We start from the raw sequence: 18544 nt of genomic DNA on the forward strand, positions 1-18544 counted from the left end.
GAATATTCCGAAACATCTTGCACTCTTTGAGTAAAGAAGCTCATCCTAATAGCTTGATTTTAAACTTACATTTAAGCACAAAGATCAAGGCTGACACTCCAGTGCAGTACGGAGGGACTGCAGCACTGTTGGAGGTGTCGTCTTTCAGATGACATGTTAAACCAAAGTCCCATCTTCCCTCTCAGGTGGATGTAAAAGCTCCCATGGCACTATTTTGAAGAGCAGGGGAGCTATCCTCTATGTCCTGGTCAATATTTATCCCTTGATCAACATCACAAAAACAGATTATCTTATCATTGTCGTATTGTTGTTTGTAGGAACTTGCTGTCGCATTTTGTATATCACAACTGTGACTGCATTTCAAAACATAGAAAATAGGCACCTGCTCCACCATTCATTATGATCATGGCTGATCATCCAACTCAGTAAACTGTTCCCGCTTTCCCCCCATATCCTTTGATCCCTTTCGCCCCAAGAGCTATATCTAATTCCTTCTTGAAAACATACAATGTTTTGGCCTCAAATACTTTCTGTGGTAGCAAATTCCACAGGTTCACCACTCTCTGGGTGAAGAAACCTCTTCTCATCTCAGTCCTGAAAGGTTTACCCCGTATCCTCAGACTATAATCCCTGGTTCTGGACACCCCCACCATTGGAAACATCCTTCCTGCATCTATCCTGTCAAGTCCTGTTAGAATTTTATAGGTTTCTATGAGAACCCCCTCACTCTTCTGAACTCCAGCGAATATAATCCTAACCGACTTAACCTCTCCTCAGTCAGTCCCGCCATCCCAGGAATCAGTCTGGTAAACCTTTGCTGCACTCCTTCTATAGCAAGAACATCCTTCCTCAGATAAGGAGATCAAAACTGCACACAATATTCCAGGTGTGGCCTCACCAAGGCACTGTATAATTGCAGCAAGACATCCCTGCTCCTGTACTCGAATCCTCTCGCTATGAAGGCCAACATACCATTTGCCTTTTTTACTGCCTGTTGCACCTGCATGTTTACCTTCGGCGATTGGTGTATGAGAAAACTCAGGTCTCGTTGCATATTCCCCTCTCTCAGTTTATAGCCGTTCAGATAATAATCTGCCTTCCTGTTTTTGCTACCAAAGTGGATAACCTCACATTTATCCACATTATACTGCATCTGCCATGCATTAGCCCACTCACTCAACTTGTCCAAATCACCCTGAAGCCTCTCTGCATCCTTCTCACAACTCACCCTCCCACCCAGTTTTGTGTCATCTGCAAATTTAGAGATATTACATTTAGTTCCCTCATCTAAATCATTAATATATATTGTGAATAGCCGGGGTCCTAGCACCAATCCCTGTGGTACCCCACTAGTCACTGCCTGCCATTCGGAAAAAGACCCAAGTATCCCTAGTCTTTGTTTCCTGTCTGCCAACCAATTTTCTATCCATCGCAATACACTACTCCCAATCCCATGCACTTTAATTTTACACGCTAATCTCTTATGTGGGACTTTGTCGAAAGCCTTCTGAAAGTCCAAATAAACCACATCCACTGGCTGCCCCTCATCAACTCTACTAGTCACATCCTCGAAGAATTCCGAGCAGATTTTTCAAGCATGATTTCCCTTTCGTAAATCCATGCTGACTTTGCCCGATTCTACCACTATTCTCCAAGTGCTCTACTACAAAATCTTTGATAATGGACTCTGGAATTTTCCCCACTACCGACATCAGGCTGACTGGTCTATAATTCCCTGTTTTCTCTCTACCTCCCTTTTTAAATCGTGGGGTTACGTTAACTACCCTCTAATCTGTAGGAACTGTTCCAGAGTCTATAGAATCTTGGAAGATGACCACCAATGCATCCACTATTTCTAGGGCCACTTCCTTAAGTACTCTGGGATGTAGATTATCAGGCCCTGGGGATTTATCAGCCTTCAATCCCATCAATTTCCCCAACACCATTTCTCCACGAATACTGATTTACTTCAGTTGCTCCCTCTCACTAAACCCTGTGTTTCCCAACATTTCTGGTATGTTATTTGTGTCCTCCTTTGTGAAGACAGAACCAAAGTATGCATTTAGTTGGTCAGCCATTTCTTTGTTCCCCATAATAAATTCCCCTTTTCTGATTGTAAGGGACCTACATTTGTCATCAATCTTTTTATCTTCACATACCTATAGAAACTTTTACAGTCAATTTTTATGTTCCCAGCAAGCTTACTCTCGTACTCTATTTTTCCCTTCTTAATCAATCCCTTGGTCCTCCTTTGCTGAATTCTAAACTGCTCCCAATCCTCATGTCTGTTTTTTTCTGGCGAATTTGAATGCCTCTTCCTTGGATCTAATGCCATCTCTAATTTCCCTTGTAAGCCATGGTTTGGCTACCATTCCCATTTTACTTTTGCACCAGACAGGGATAAACAATTGTTGCAGTTCATCCATGCGTTCTTTGAATGTTTGCCATTGCCTATTCACCATCATCCCTTTAAGTAACATTTCCCAATCCATCATAGCCAACCTCATACCTTCGTAGTTTCCTTTATTAAGATTCAGGACACTAGTCTCAGAATCAACTACGTCACTCTCCATCTTGAAGAAGAATTCTGTCATATTATGGTCGCTCATCCCCAAGGGGTCTCGCACAACTAAATTGCCAATTATTCCTCTCTCATTACACAAAACCCAGTCTAGGATGGCTTGTTCTCTAGTTGGTTCCTCAACGTATTGATCCAGAAAACCATCCCGTATACACTCCACGAATTCTTCCTCTACGGTATTGTGACTAATTTGATTTTCCCAATCTATATGCAGATTAAAATCACCCATAATTACATATGTTCCTTTATCGCATGCGTCTCTAATTTCCTGTTTAATGCCATTCCCAACATCACCACTACAGTTTGGGGGTCTATAAAGAACCCCCACTAACGTTTTTTGCCCTTTAGTGTTTCTCAGCTCTACCCATACAGATTCCACATCGTCAGAGCTATTATCCTTCCTCACTATTGCGTAAAAGCTTCATTGGCAATAAATTGCTTAGGGACATCTTGTGGTCAAGAAAGGTGCTATATAAATTCAAGTCTTTCTTTTTATAAACTACTGTTAAATTTTGGTTCTACTTTCCCAGCTTATTTTGAAATAGTGTTTAAGGCTTATTCTGTTTATATGGTAATATAATGTAAACTTCAGTGAAGTTCTTCCATCTAATCATCCTTTTAGGCTGTACAGTTACAACAGCTTTCTTTTCTCATCACTCAAATGTATTATTATTATTGATTTCCCTACCACTCTCCCTAATTTTGTAACAGTTAGTAAATTCAACAAGCTTACATTAGTTTTGATATCTAGATATTAATGTAGGATATAAAGATTAGGGATTAAAGCAATGACTCTAGATGGATCTCTCTTAACATCACTCCTATTCTGACAATGCTCTGCTCATGAGTATTCCCTTTTCTATTTAGTAACTAACTTCTGGTCTATTTGAATATTCTGTTTTGGAATTATGTTATCTTTAAAAATCACTCTTTCAGGTGGCACATGGTCAAAATTTTTTTAAAATTCCAGATAAATCATGTGATAACTACTATCTATCTTAATCTGTAACATCCTTAAAGAATTCCAAGAATTTTGCCAGACAATATATTCCCCTTCTACCTCCACGCTGGCTTTTTTGCCACACCGAAACTCTTCTGGCATATACAAGCATTGGCGAGGGTACCAGGCAATAGAAAACAGTTCTGGATTTCTAGTTGGAATCAATGTTTACTGCCAGCGAGGAGAAAAAGGTTAATATGAGTAAATAATGGAAGGTGCTCAAAGAAAGAAAAAAGAAAGAATTTGCATTTAAAATAGTGCCTTTCACTACCTCAGGACATCCCAAAGCAATTTTTGGCAATAAAGTACTTTTTAAATGTAGCCACGATTGTAATGTAGAGAACCAAGACAAAGAAAAAATTGGTTCATATGGAAACAATACTGGCAATAGCCGATAAAGACCTCTAGTTTCTTTGTTTGAATTGCAATGGGAGGAGAGCCAGCAGTGTCTATTCTCAAGCCATCAGAGTAATTGACCCAGATACTTCAGCAGACTCAGCCACAAAATGGCTCCTTCACAAATGTAACTAAAAATATTGTGGTAACAATATTGCGGTAACAATATTATGGTAACGCTACTACAGGTTAAAGAATGTTCACTGTATAGAGACAGTGTGCAACACTCATGCTTTTAAAACAGTCCAGTGCAAAAATTCTTGAAATGAACTATTTCTGATATCCAACTATTTCAATACAAATTAGCACTGTGCACAATAATACTCAATTTAATAGGCCTTATTTACAGAACTCCAATAACATTGGCTTCTTTGTTAAATAGTATTCACTTATTCTATGCCATCACATGCACTGTGAGAGCACTGTTTATGGTGACATTACAGGAAAACGTCCATTGATCTAAGTTAAAATTTGCATCCAATATTTATTATTTTAAAGTACTTAAATAGAACACATTGGATACAAACAATGGGCTCAATTTTACATTTCCGCTGCCGATTTCGGTCCACCCGAGCAGACCACACCTCACAGAGCCACCGCGATATTAAACACAGTGGTTCATTTAAATGGCTGGGGCGGACCGCCACGCCCCACCCCCAGTGATGTGGAGGGGGTGGCCGGTCCGTCCCTGGCAATGGCGTCAAGCGCCACTGCGCAGGTGCCAACGCCAATTTTAAAGGGCGTCGAGCCCTACATTGCAATATAAAATTTAAAGGGACATTGGTTTTAAAAAATTAAATAACTTGATCCTGACCCTCTCCCACCACCACCACCCCTACCCCCTCCCCCGCCAATAACCATAGAATTAAGTACCTGCCCTGTCCCGCCCCCAACCACTTACCTGGTGCACCTGACCTTCCCCCCCAAAGTTCATAAATTTTAAACTTTACCTCTTCCCACCATCCCCTAATTAAATTACTCTGACGCTTCTCCCTCCACCTCCTGCACAGAGAAACTTATCTGCTCCCCACTCCCCTCCCATGTTTCGCATCGGATTTCCGGACGAAGATCTGAAGGCGCGGGAGTGCCGGCCACTAGCACGAATATGGCACGGGAATGGACGGCGGGAGCGGGTAAGTAATTAATTCATTTACATAAATTTACCTATGCAAATTTAGCTCCTGTTGCCGAGCGGCGGGGAGGCCGCTACATGGCCTCGCCATTGCTGGCAATATCAGGCTGCGCCTTCCCGGCATCGAGGCCCGTGGCGGGCCTCTGCCGGAGGCATTTTCCAGCCCCCCTCGCCACGACCGCCGATGTCAGGAGGGCTGTAAAATCCAGCCCAATATCTCTCTGCTGTTGACCATAATTCACTTGTGGCTTTGTGGCTCGTGATCTGTAGGGCATAATTTATATTCCTCGTTAAGTATTCTCTATGGAGTCAACTAAAGAAAATAAAATATTATTTTACATGTTTATATGTAGCTTGTGCTGACAATAGCTCTGTCACTAGTTTCCAACAGATCTAGAAACAATTACGTTTAATTTCTAATGCCTGATGTGGAGTTAAAAAAACGGCTGTCTGCCTCAAGCAAAACTGATCTGGTTCAGTGTCAAATTTCCATTGTTTTGTTGGCATCATATAAACACGATAAGCCACTATCTATGACAAATTTAATGTCTAATTTATGGACCTGTTTTCAAAAATCCTTGTAAGTTAGTGACTAAACTGTTAATAAGCTCTTTGGGATTTAGACAGTTTTATGAAAAGGAAGAATCTGCAAGGTTTTGGGGAGAAGACAAGGGAATGGGACTGAGGGAATTGCTCTTTCGGAGAGCCAGTGCGGACACGATGGGCCGAATGGTCTCCTTCTGCACTGTGACAATTCTGTGATTCTGTGAAACAATAAACAGCCAATATATTCCATTATCCAATAAATAAATAATTTGTTTTAGAAAAAAATCGAAGAGTATCTCATCAAATTCTCACAACATTCTAAAGCACTTTATATAATATGCTCAAGTCTTGTATTGGGCTGTTGTCCTGTAGTAAGCCAACAATAAAAGCCAATTTTCCAAATATGCACTGGAGGCATATTTGTTACTATACAGGAAGATTCTGTAAAATCAGGTCATTGTTAAAGGGTTTCTTCAGCCTTGGTTATTTTAAATACACACTGTGGACAGGTTGTTTGCTGTATTTTCTGAATTACATCTCAACAAAGACGGTTGAACCAATGAAATTACTGAGCTGCAAATCACCCACTGGTTTCTGTTGAGGTAACTGATACCAAATATTTTTAGAACGCTTCAGCTCAAATAATTGGTGGTTTTTAGCATAATGAGGCTGTTATGGAAACATTGATTTTGCCTGGGTACATGAAACAGCAGCTTATTCTAAATAAGTTATTTATTGGTTTATACTTTTTACACCTAAGTCTTTGTTAGAGATGCAGTATGTGAAAGCAAAATATTTTGGGCCAAATTTTCAAAGCCCGCTAAGTGAGGGTACAGAGGCGAGTGCAATCTGAAGATTGCGTTCACAGGGAGGTCGGCACTGGGTCCCGCTGCCTGCAGAACGCTACACTATTTTTAAAATGACATCAGCAGCGGGGTAACAGGTCAGACGCGTGCTTTTATTCAATTGTCTGTTGAGTTCATTAACAGGCTTATCAGGAGCAGGGAGCAATGTTTAAAGGCTGGGAACAGGTAAGTCACCATGGGGGAAAGGCAATAGGGTTGTGAAAACATGAGCAGTGTGGAGGGCCATGAGAGCTATGGGAAGGGCTGATTAAAGTAATTCAGAGGTAGAAAATAAATCTTCAGATGTCTCTCAGTTTGGATATTGCTGCAGTTGGAAGAGTTTAGTGTCACAGTGGAGAGTGGCAGGAAGCTGGAGAGGGAAGTGAGCTGGCTGGCAACACAGGGACAGCTGGGCTTGGCATGGGAAGGCCTGGTGAATGTACAAAGCTCAGCTGAGGGAATTCAAATGGACATTGGACAGAGCAGCTGGAATGAGCTGCAGCAGATGCAACCGCCTGGACAGCAGGAGGTCAGAGGAGACAGCGGGGGAGCTGTAAGGGGACAAGGGAAATCCCTTGAAGTGGGAGCTCCAGACAGAGGCACAGAGACAAAACAACTAACGCCACCTGCTCAGCAAGCCATCGGGTTTGTGAAGGAGCGATTCTAGTGCCTGGATCAGTCGGGTGGCACCCTCCAATGTCCTCCTGCAAGGGTCTCTGTCATTGTGGTGGTCTGCTGCGCTCTTCATAACATGGCCCTCCAGGATGATGTGGACCTTGTGAACAGTGAGGCCCTGGAAGGAGACAGCTCATCAGGGGAGGAGCAGAAGGTAAGAGAGAAGGAGGAAGAGGGGGCACAGGGGGATAACACTGAACAGAGAAGTGCCCCTGCTGTACAACAAGGTGGCCTCCTCCTGCCACCCTCTGGGAAGTGGACCTCTTCTCTCCCTCATGGCCTCCAGCATTAGATCCAGGTGGGCATCGATGAAGCGTGGGTCTGCCCTGCCCCTAATGCCTGGCCTCCTGCTCCCCTGTGACATATTGCTTTCCTCTGGTGCTGTGGAAGGCAGATCTCTCCCTCAGCACCACCAGCAGCCTCAGTGATGGCTGCAGTGGAAATCTACATGAGCCCCACATTTGGTCTGACCCACTACCATTTTCAATCACACTGCCTCTAAGGGGACAGGAAACCCATCTCCATACCAATTAAGGGCTTACCCATTTGCTTCCCACAGGATGCAGGTTTCTGACCTAAAATTAAACCCGGTTCTTGTTTCCCGCCTCCATAGTGAAAATCCAGCCCTTTATTCTTCAATTAAGACTAGTTTTTATATTAATTTGAAGTAGAAAATAGAATTAAAATTTGTATATTAGAACATGTAAGAAAAAAAAGTTCTTTGAACATCCCTTAGGCTCTGCCTGCTCATTTTCAATGAATTTAATTTTCATTAATATTCCAGTTCAATACTAAAATAGGTTCATTATCATGTGTTTATAATGCGGCATTGTTTCCATTTATTTTAATACACATTTTCCTATTCATATCATGCTAAAACTTGTAAATGCCAAATAAATTTTAGTTGGTTGCTAAATGTCATGGCAATTAACAAGAGCTCAAATGTTTTCATTATCTTCTCAGAAGTGTGAATTTAAGCAGCCAATGTTGCTACAGCCATTTTGATGAAACTGTTGTATTCCTAGTCCAACTTTATATTGCATTGAAGCACACTAGCTAGGTACTTAAAATGATCCACAAAATTTCACTTTGTTTCCCTGCATCGCCCCCGCCTGCCACCATGATCTTGTGAAGTTGGCCCGATCTTGTCCGGTGTATAACTTTTAAGAAACAGCAAACCATAACACCACAGCCCAGATTTTGCTGTGAGCAGCAAAGAAACAGCTTTCACTGTTCACCATGTGTACAGCTGCCCACAGATTTTTAGTGGGCATGTCAGCGGAGATTTTTACTCTTCTGCATTGGTTTGAATTCGGTGCCCCCTGTCACATCTGTGAGCACAACAAGCAGCAGGGAAGCTGTTGAACCAATCAGATTGAAGAATCTTCAAAGACAGCAAAGCAGGAAGTGAAAAAAAGGAAATATAAATTACATTTAATCATTACACAGGAAGCAAAATAAAGATTATGTCATACACAAGGGATTGAGGGGAAAAATTCAAAAACTAGATTTAATTATTTTAAGTTTTTTTAAAAAAAAGACCTGCAACATTAATTTTCTTCTGAGCAAAGACTCAACACTAGTAAAATTATTTTTTCAGGGCCAGAGAGGGTGTTCAGCAATAATGATGACTTATTACGCCATTAAAAACTCAAGTGCTCCTGAGTGAACAAGGTTTAAGTTTTTCAATTGGACTTTGGGGTGATAATAATGATAATTACCCTAATTTTGTGCCTTAATAGTGATTTCTGTGCCAATTCCATTAGCGAAGACTATAATGGTACAGCCTGTGTGGACGAGCACAGTGACACTGACAGCAACTTCTGGATTTCCATCTTTAACTGCGCATGTGCGGATGCCAGAAATTGCTGTCAGTTTTAGCCAGTAATAATGGAGTATAGCGGCAGCCTCACTATTACCATTACAGCAAAATCCGGGCCAAGGTCAACCTGATAAAATATCGGAATAGATTTTCCTCTTTACTGTCTGGATCATAAGCATCATCACAGAAATGAAAGTCTGGTGAGGTTGACAACACAGTCCTTACAGAATCCACAGAAATGTCAATAAAAGGAAAATCCAGAGGGTTCTGTAAAGGGTGTGTGATGCTTCCCGCAAGAATTTTTCATTGCTTCGCCTAAGCTTAATGCCCAGAAAGACAAAAGCTACTTTACTTTTGAGATGCAGTAGATCAATTTCAGATTGGAGAGAAAAGCACAATCATCAAATTGGGCCTCTGACTGATAACATCAGCAGGTCATGTAATTACAAATGAACATACGAACATACGAATTAGGAGCAGGAGTAGACAACTCGGCCCATCGAGCCTGCTCTGCCATTCAACAAAATCATGCCTGATCTCATTGTAACCTCAACTCCACATTTCCACCCACCCCAATAACCTTTCACTCCCTTGCTTATCAAGAATCTACCTCTGCCTTAAAAATATTCGAAGACTCTGCTTCCACCACCTTTTCAGGAAGAGAATTCCAAAGACTTACGACTGTCTGAGAGCAAAGAATTTCCCCTCACCTCTGTCTTAAATGGGCAGCCCCTTAATTTTAAACAGTGATCCCTTGTTCCAGATTCTCCCACAAGGGGGAAACCTCCTTTCCACATTCACCCTGTCAAGACCCCTCAGGATCTTATATGTTTCAATCAAGTCGCCTCTTACTCCTCTAAACTCCAGCGGATACAAACCGAGCCTGTCCAACCTTTCCTCATAAGACAACCCACCCATTCCAGATATTAGTCTGGTAAACCTTCTCTGAACTGCTTCCAACGCATTTACATACTTCCTTAAATAAGGAGACCAGTACTGTACATAGTACTCCAGATGTGGTCTCACCAATGTCCTGTATAACTGTAGCATAACTTGCCTACTTCTGTATTCAATTCCCCTCGCAATAAATGTAACATTCTATTAGTTTTCCTAATTATTTGCTGTACCTGCACACGAACCTTTTGCGGTTCATGCACGAGGACACCCAGGTCCCTCTGCATCTCAGAGCTTTGCAATCTCTCACCATTTAGATAATAGGCTTCCTTTTTATTCTTCATGCCAAAATGGTCAATTTCACATTTTCCCACATTGTACTCCATTTGCCAGATCTTTGCCCACTCACTTAACCTATCTATATCCCTTTATAGCCCTCATATGTCCTCTTCACAACTTGCTTTCCTACCTATCTTTGTGTCATCAGCAAATTTAGCAACCATATCTTCGGTCCCTTCATCCAAGTCATTGATATAAATTGTAAAAAGTTGAGGCCCCAGCACTGATCCCTGTGACACACCACTCGTTACTTCTTGCCAACCAGAAAATTACCCATTTATCCCTACTCTGTTTCCTGTTAGCTAACCAATCTTCTATCCATGCCAATATGTTACCCCCTACACCACAAGCTTTTATTTGCCACAATAACTTTTGCTGTGGAACCTGATTATATGTCTTCTGGAAATCTAAGTACAGTACATTCACCAGTTCCCCTTTATCCACAGTACATGCTACTTCTTCAAAGAATTCCAATAAATTGGTTAAACATGATTTCATTTTCACAAAACCATGTTGACTCTGCCTGATTACCTAGAATTTTTGTAAGTCCCCTGTTATAACGTCTTTAATAATAGCTTCGAACATTTTCCCAATGACAGATGTTAAGCTAACTGGCCTATAGTTTCCTGCTTTCTGTCTCCCTCCCTTTTTGAACAAAGGAGTTACATTTGCTGTTTTCCAACCTAATGGAACCTTCCCCGAATCTAGGGAATTTTGGAAAATTAAAACCAACGCATCAACTATCTCACTAGCCACTTCTTTTCAGACCATAGGATGAAGTCCATCTGGACCTGGGGACTTGTCAGCCCACATCTCCAACAATTTGCTTAGAGACACTTCCTTGGTGAGTGCAATTTTCCCTCCCTTTCATTTCCTGATTTACAGTGATTTCTGGGATGTTATTTGTATCCTCCATGGTGAAGGCCGATGCAAAATGCCTGGTCAATTCATCTGCCATCTCCTTACTTTCCATTATTAATTCCCCAGATTCACTTTCTGTAGGAACTACACTCGCTTTGTTAACTCGTTTTAAAATATCTATAGAAACTCTTGCTATCCGTTTTTATATTTCTACCTAGCTTTCTCTCACACTCTATTTTTCCCTCCTTATCAATATTTTAGTCATTCTTTGCTGTTTTTTATATTCTGTCCAATCTTATGACCTGTCACTCATCTTTGCGCAATTATAGCTTTTTCCTTAATTTTGAAACTATCTAACTTTTTTAGTTAACCATGGATGATGGGTCCTCCCCTTGGAATTTTTCTTTCTTGTTGGAATGTATTTTGCGCACTCTGTGCATTCTGAAATATCCTCTTTAATGTCTGCCACTGCATCTCTATTGACCTATCCCTTAACCTAATTTACCAGTTCACATTGCTAGCTCTGCATTCATGCCCTCACAATTACCCTTATTTAAGTTTAAAATACTAGTCTTAGACCCACTCTTCTCTCCCTAAAAATGAATGTAAAATTCAATCAAATTATGATCGCTGCTGCCTAAGGGCGCCTTCACTATGAGGTCATTAATTAATCCTATCTCATTGCACAATACCAGGTCAAGTATAGCCTGCTCTCTGGCTGGCTCCAGAATGTGCTATTCTAAGAAACTATCCCGAAAACATTCTATGACCTCCTCATCTAGTCTACCTTTGCCCATCTAATTTTTCCAGTCTAGATGTAGATTAAAATCCTTCATCATTATCACCGTACTTTCTGAAAAGCTCCCATTATTTCTTCCTTTATACCCCATCCTACCATGTGGTTACTGTTAGGGGGCCTGTACACCACTTCCACAAGTGACTTCTTGCCTTTATCATTTCTCATCTCTACCAAACCGCTGCTACATCCTGGTTTCTTGAACTTAGGTCATCCCTCTCTCTTGTGCTAATCCATCATTAACTAACAGAGCCACCCCTTCACCTTTTCCTAGCTTCCTGTCCTTCCTAAATGCCATATATCCTTCATTATTCAGGTCTCAATCTATGTCATCCTGCAGCCATGTCTCTGTAATGGCTATCAGATCGTATTTATTTATTTCTATGATTAAACTGCCCTTCACCTGCTCACATTGAAAATCATTTTCCTCCACTTTTAGACACCAGTGTCATAATCAAGCACCTCCAGTCAGCAGCAAAACAAGCTAAATGCACAGTAAAACTCTTTCGTATTTGCTACAGTAAACAGCATTAATCTCAGCCTCCTGTTTCCGTGTTGCTCCCTTACTGAGGCCTCAAGTTAAAAGTAGCAGATCGAGCCCCAGTGATGACATCGGAGCCCAATCTGCATATTTAAAGAGGAGCCTGCCGGCTTGGGGTGGGTCTGCTTGCTGGCTGCAGTTTAAAATTACAGTCAGCCAGATCAAGGCAGGAAAACAATGGGCATTTCCTCTAATCTATTTAAAATAAGCCACACCCTGGACTAGTTTCCATCAATACTGGGGTGAGGGGTGCTTGGGGGACAAATTGGGTGAACTATAATGGAACCCAGAATGTCAGAGTGAATTCCTCACAGTGGGCAATACATTATTTTTTTTAATCGGCCTTCTTCTATGCAACCAACCAAAAAGGAGCATAAAAAAGCATGCCTATATGGGTCCAGCTTAGCTGCCCTACATTACCCTAGCACAGGAGGTTTATTGGGCCTTTTTTCTTTTAATCATTGATGGGACGTGGGTGTCCCCGGGTAGGCCAGAAGTTATTACCCACCCATAATTGCCCTTGAGAAGAAAGCCACCTTCTTAGATAAGCCACCTTAAGAGGACAGTTAAGAATCAACAACATTGCTGTGGGTCTGCAGTCACTTTCAGGCCGAACTGGGAAAAGACAGCAGGTTTCCTTCCTTAAAAGTCATTATTGAACTCGATGAGCTGGATTTTACTTGCCCTCTAGGGATGGCTGGGAGGTGCTGTGGGGGTATAAAGTTACAAAGGAAGGTCAAGTTCCCATCGCCTTCCCGATGTCATGGAGTTTTACCAGGGATGCGGAAGGTCAAGGATTGCCTTCCCACCCAATGGCCAATTGAGGCCCTTAAGTGGGCAATTAATGTATTTTACCAGCAGTGGGTGGGGTTGACCCTTCACCATGTGAGGAGACTGCCTAGTAAAAGCTGGCAGCCTCTCTATGGGCTCAGGGGGTGAGGGTGCCCTCCTGATTAGGCATCCTGTGACCCACAGAGGGCTGCCCCTGTTGAGAGACACCTCCCAACCCTCACTAACAACACCTCCCCTCCCCTTCGCCATGGCCTCCTCCATGAATGCTGTTCTGGGCCTCCTGCAGTGCTAGCAGCGGCCACCGCTGCCAATGACACTGCTGGAACTGCTGAGCTGCCAGTCCTCTGATTGGCTGGCCACTCCTGGGGTAGGACATTGTCCCTTAAAGGGGACGGCATCCCCGACAGTAAATTGCCTGCCCACTGTTGAATTCGGCTGGGGGTCTGACAAATGGCTGAGGTGAGGTTGCCCTCTGCTGCCGAAATAAAATTCAACTCGATGGGTTTTTACATAAATACGGTAGTTTCATGGTCATCATTATTGATACTAGCTTTATATTCCAGATTTTATTTAATTAATTGAATTTAAATTCCCCAGTTGTCATGCTGGAATTTGAACTCATGTCTCTGGATCATTAGTCCATGCCTCTAGATTGCTAGTCCAGTAACATTACCACTATACTACCAGAACCCACTAAAACAATCCACAAGAGGCAGTTCCCTTCTTCAAACAGAGCATCGCCATATCTCAGTCCAGTGTTTCTTTTTCTGATCACAAACAACCTTTGTTAATTTGACACATCATTTAGCAGTACTTATTTTCTAAATGCATGTTATTTGAATTGGCTTTAAGTTCTTAAGTAATTATTTCACAACACTAAGACCTTTTACACTGGAAGAACACAATGGTGACAGCACCGTTCTTATGTCATTGGCTATGGTTGAAAGAGTCTGTTAGCCCGACATAAACAGAGATTCATTTTTGGATGTTTTGCAAGCTGGCTCCATTTCCAACCCATAAAACCTAGCTGGTTTAGTATATCTGATGTTGTTACATCAATACTATGACAATAACAATAACAAAAGCATCAATGCTGCCAAATGAAATAAAGACATATAATAACATCACACTGCATAGGCAGGGGAACAGATCTCCTATTTCCCATTAAGCTGCAAAAAGAACATAAATAGTATAAGCCTTGGGAAGAACAGAGTACAGATTGGTAAGGGCCACTCTCACAAAATTGACCTTAACTCGCCAGTAATGTACAGCATTTCTATAGGTCATAAAGACATACTTGTCAAAAAAAAGCTGGTTATAATCGCTTACTTTAGAAGGAGAAAATCCCTAAATAAATTGGTTTGAAGCAAGCATCAAAAACAATTTGATTTTGTTGGAGGCTATAAGGGACTAACTTACTTCTCAATGCATAGATATTTTCAAGTCCAATCGTTTAACCCCCTTGAGAGCACTTTGACATTTAACTTATTTCCATATGTCGCAGTGGCAACTTTCTCATTGCACAAACATTTCAGAACAAATACGAAATAACTAAGGAGAGCTACTCAGCTCCACCAGCTCAGACCATCATGCAGATCCTGTTTACAGATTCAGTGTGACCAACCTTAAATATAGGTTAGAGAAAACACAATCCATGAACCACAAATATCTGTGTGAGAGAATGTGTTCTGTGAACTTCCATGGCTACAGGAAATATAGGCCTAGAAATTATTAGCAATTTTTTTTTTATTCATTCATGGGATGTGGGCATCGCTGCCTCGGCTACTATTTATTGCCCATCCCTAATTGCCCTCGAGAAGGTGGTGGTGAGCTGCTTTCTTGAACCGCTGCAGTCCATTTGGGGTAGGTATACCCACAGTGCTGTTAGGAAGGGAGTTCCAGGATTTTGACCCAGCGATAGTGAAGGAACGGTGATATAGTTCCAAGTCAGGATGGTGTGTGACTTGCAGGGGAACTTGCAGGTGGTGGTGTTCCCATGCATTTGCTGCCCTTGTCCTTCTAGTTGGTAGAGGTCACAGGTTTGGAAGGTGCTGTCTAAGGAGCTTTGGTGCATTGCTGCAGTGCATCATGTAGATGGTACATATTGCTGCCACTGTGCATCGGTGGTGGAGGGAGTGAATGTTAGTGGATGGGGTGCCAATCAAGTGGGCTGCTTTGTCCTGGATGGTGTCGAGCTTCTTGAGTGTTGTTGTTGTTGTTGTGCCTTGTAGATGGTGGACAGACTTTGGGGAGTCAGGAGGTGAGTTACTCGCCAGCCTCTGACCTGCTCTTGTAGCCACGGTATTTATATGGCTACTCCAGTTCAGTTTCTGGTCAATGGTAGCCCCGAGGATGTTGATAGTGGGGGATTCAGCGAGGGTAATGCTGTTGAATGTCAAGGGGAGATGGTTTGATTCTCTCTTGTTGGAGATGGTCATTGCCTGGCACTTGTGTGGCGTGAATGTTACTTGCCACTTATCAGCTCAAGCCTGGATATTGTCCAGGTCTTGCTGCATTTCTACACGGACTGCTTCAGTATCTGAGGAGTCACGAATGGTGCTGAACATTGTGCAATCATCCGCAAACATCCCCACTTCTGACCTTATGATTGAAGGAAGGTCATTGATGAAGCAGCTGAAGATGGTTGGGCCTAGGACTCTACCCTGAGAAACTCCTGCAGTGATGTCCTGGAGCTGAGATGATGATCTCCAACAACCACAACCATCTTCCATTGCGTTAGGTATGACTCCAACCAGCGGAGAGTTTTGCCCTGATTCCCATTGACTTCAGTTTTACAATGGCTTCTTGATGCCATACTCGGTCAAATGCTGCCTTGATGTCAAGTCCAGTTACTCTCACCTACCCTCTTGAGGTCAGCTCTTTTGTCCATGTTTGAACCAAGGCCATAATGAGGTCAGGTACTGAGGGGCCCTGGCGGAACCCAAACTGAGCGTCACTGAGCAGGTTATTGCGAAGCAAGTGCTGCTTGATGACATTGTTGATGACACCTTCCATCACTTTACTGATGATTGAGAGCAGACAGATGGGGCAGTAATTGGCCGGGTTGGACTTGTCCTGCTTTTTGTGTACAGGACATACCTGGACCATTTTCCACATTGCAGGGTAGATGCCAGTGTTGTAGCTGTACTGGAACAGCTTGGCTATGGGTGCGGCAAGTTCTGGAGCACAGGTCTTCAGTACTATTGCCGGAATATTGTCAGGGCCCATAGCCTTTGCAGTATCCAGTGCCATCAGTCGTTTCTTGATATCACACAGAGTGAATCGAATTGGCTGAAGTCTGGCATCTGTGATGCTGGGGACTTCAGGAGGAGGCCGAGATGGATCATCAACTCGGCACTTCTGGCTGAAGATTGTTGCAAATGCTTCTGCCTTATATTTCACACTGTTGTGCTGGGCTCCCCCATCATTGAGAATGGGGATATTTGTGGAGCCACCTCCTCCAGTTAGTTGTTTAATTGTCCACCACCATTCACAGCTGGATGTGGCAGGACTGCAGAGCTTAGATCTGATCTGTTGGTTATGGGATCGCTTAGCTCTGTCTATTGCACGCTGCTTACGCAGTTTGGCACGCAAGTAGTCCTCCGTTGTAGCATCACCAGGTTGACCTCATTTTGAGGTATGCCTGGTGCTGCTCCTGGCATGCCCTCCTGTACTCTTCATTGAACCAGGGTTGGTCTCCTGGCTTGATGGTAATGGTAGAGTGAGGGATATGCCAGGCCCTGAGGTTATAGATATAGAGGTACAATTCTGCTGCTGCTGATGGCCCACAGCGCCTCATGAATGCCCAGTTTTGCATTGCTAGATCTGTTCGAAATCTATCCCATTTAGCACGGTGATGGTGCCACACAACATGATGGACAGTATCCTCAATGTGAAGGCAGGACTTAGTCTCCACAAGGACTGTGCAGTGATCACTCCTACCACTACTGTCATGGACAGATGCATCTACGGCAAGCAGATTGGTGAGGACGAGGTCAAGTATGTTTTTCCCTCTTGTTGGTTCCCTCTCCACCTCCCACAGACCCAGCTATGTCCTTTAGGACTCGGCCAGCTCGGTCAGTATTGGTGCTACCGAACCACTCTTGGTGATGGACATTCAAGTTCCCCACCCAGAGTACATTCTGCGCCCTTGCTACCACTAGTGCTTCCTCCAAGTGGTGTTCAACATGAAGGAGTACTGACTCATTGGCTGAGGGAGGGTGGTAGCAGGTAATTAGCAGGAGGTTCCCTTGCCCATGTTTGACCTGATGCCATGAGACTTCGTAGGGTCTGGAGTCAATGTTGAGGACTCCCAGGACAACTCCCTCCCTACTGTATACCACTGTGCCGCCACCTCTTCTGCGTCTGCCCTGCCGGTGGGACAGGACATACCTGGGGATGGTGATGGCAGTGTCTGGGACATTGTCTGTAAGGTATGATTCCGTGAGTATGACTATGTCAGGCTATTGTTTGACTAGTCTGTGGGACAGCTCTCCCAACTTTGGCACAAGCCCCCAGATGTTAGTAAGGAGGACTTTGCAGGGTCGACAGGGCTGGGTTTGCTGTTGTCGTTTCCGGTGCCTAGGTCGATGCCGTGTGGTCCGTCCAGTTTCATTCCTTTTTATTGACTTCATAGCGGTTCGATACAACTGAGTGGTTTGTTAGGCCATTTCAGAGGGCATGTAAGAGTCAGCCACATTGCTGTGGGTCTACAGTCCAGACCAGGCAAGGACAGCAGATTTCCTTCCCTAAAGGACATTAGTGAACCAGATGGGTTTTTGCAACAATCGGCAATGGTTTCATGGCCATCATTAGACTAGCTTTCAATTCCAGATTTATTAATTGAATTCAAATTCCACCTTCTGCTGTGGTATGATTCAAACCCATGTCCCCAGAGCAATACCCTGGGTTTCTGGATTACTAGTCCAGTGACGATACCACTACGCCACTGCCTCCCCATGAGCAGATGAGCACTGAACACACAAATATATACCTCCTCTCTATTACCGGTATGGTCACTGTAGCAGTAAATACAAACAAAATAATTGCATTTCCTATATCCTACGTCCAGGGATCCTGAAAAAGTGCTATATAAATCCAAGTCTTTTTTTAATTATTATTTTGATCATGAAAGCCACTATTATATAAATGTGATCACTGGATACAAGAAGTTATCTGCAATACAAAAGCTTGTCTTCTTTTTGTTACAAAATAATAATTTCTCTTACGTGAACTTGCCTAGTCAGAGATACGGATAGCAGAAGAGGAACAAAAGCAAAGACGGTAAGTTAATGCAATCTGTTGTTAGCTTTTTGTGAATGTAC

The sequence above is a fragment of the Heterodontus francisci genome, chromosome 27 (genome assembly GCF_036365525.1).
Source record: "Heterodontus francisci isolate sHetFra1 chromosome 27, sHetFra1.hap1, whole genome shotgun sequence".
Lineage (NCBI taxonomy): Eukaryota > Metazoa > Chordata > Chondrichthyes > Heterodontiformes > Heterodontidae > Heterodontus > Heterodontus francisci.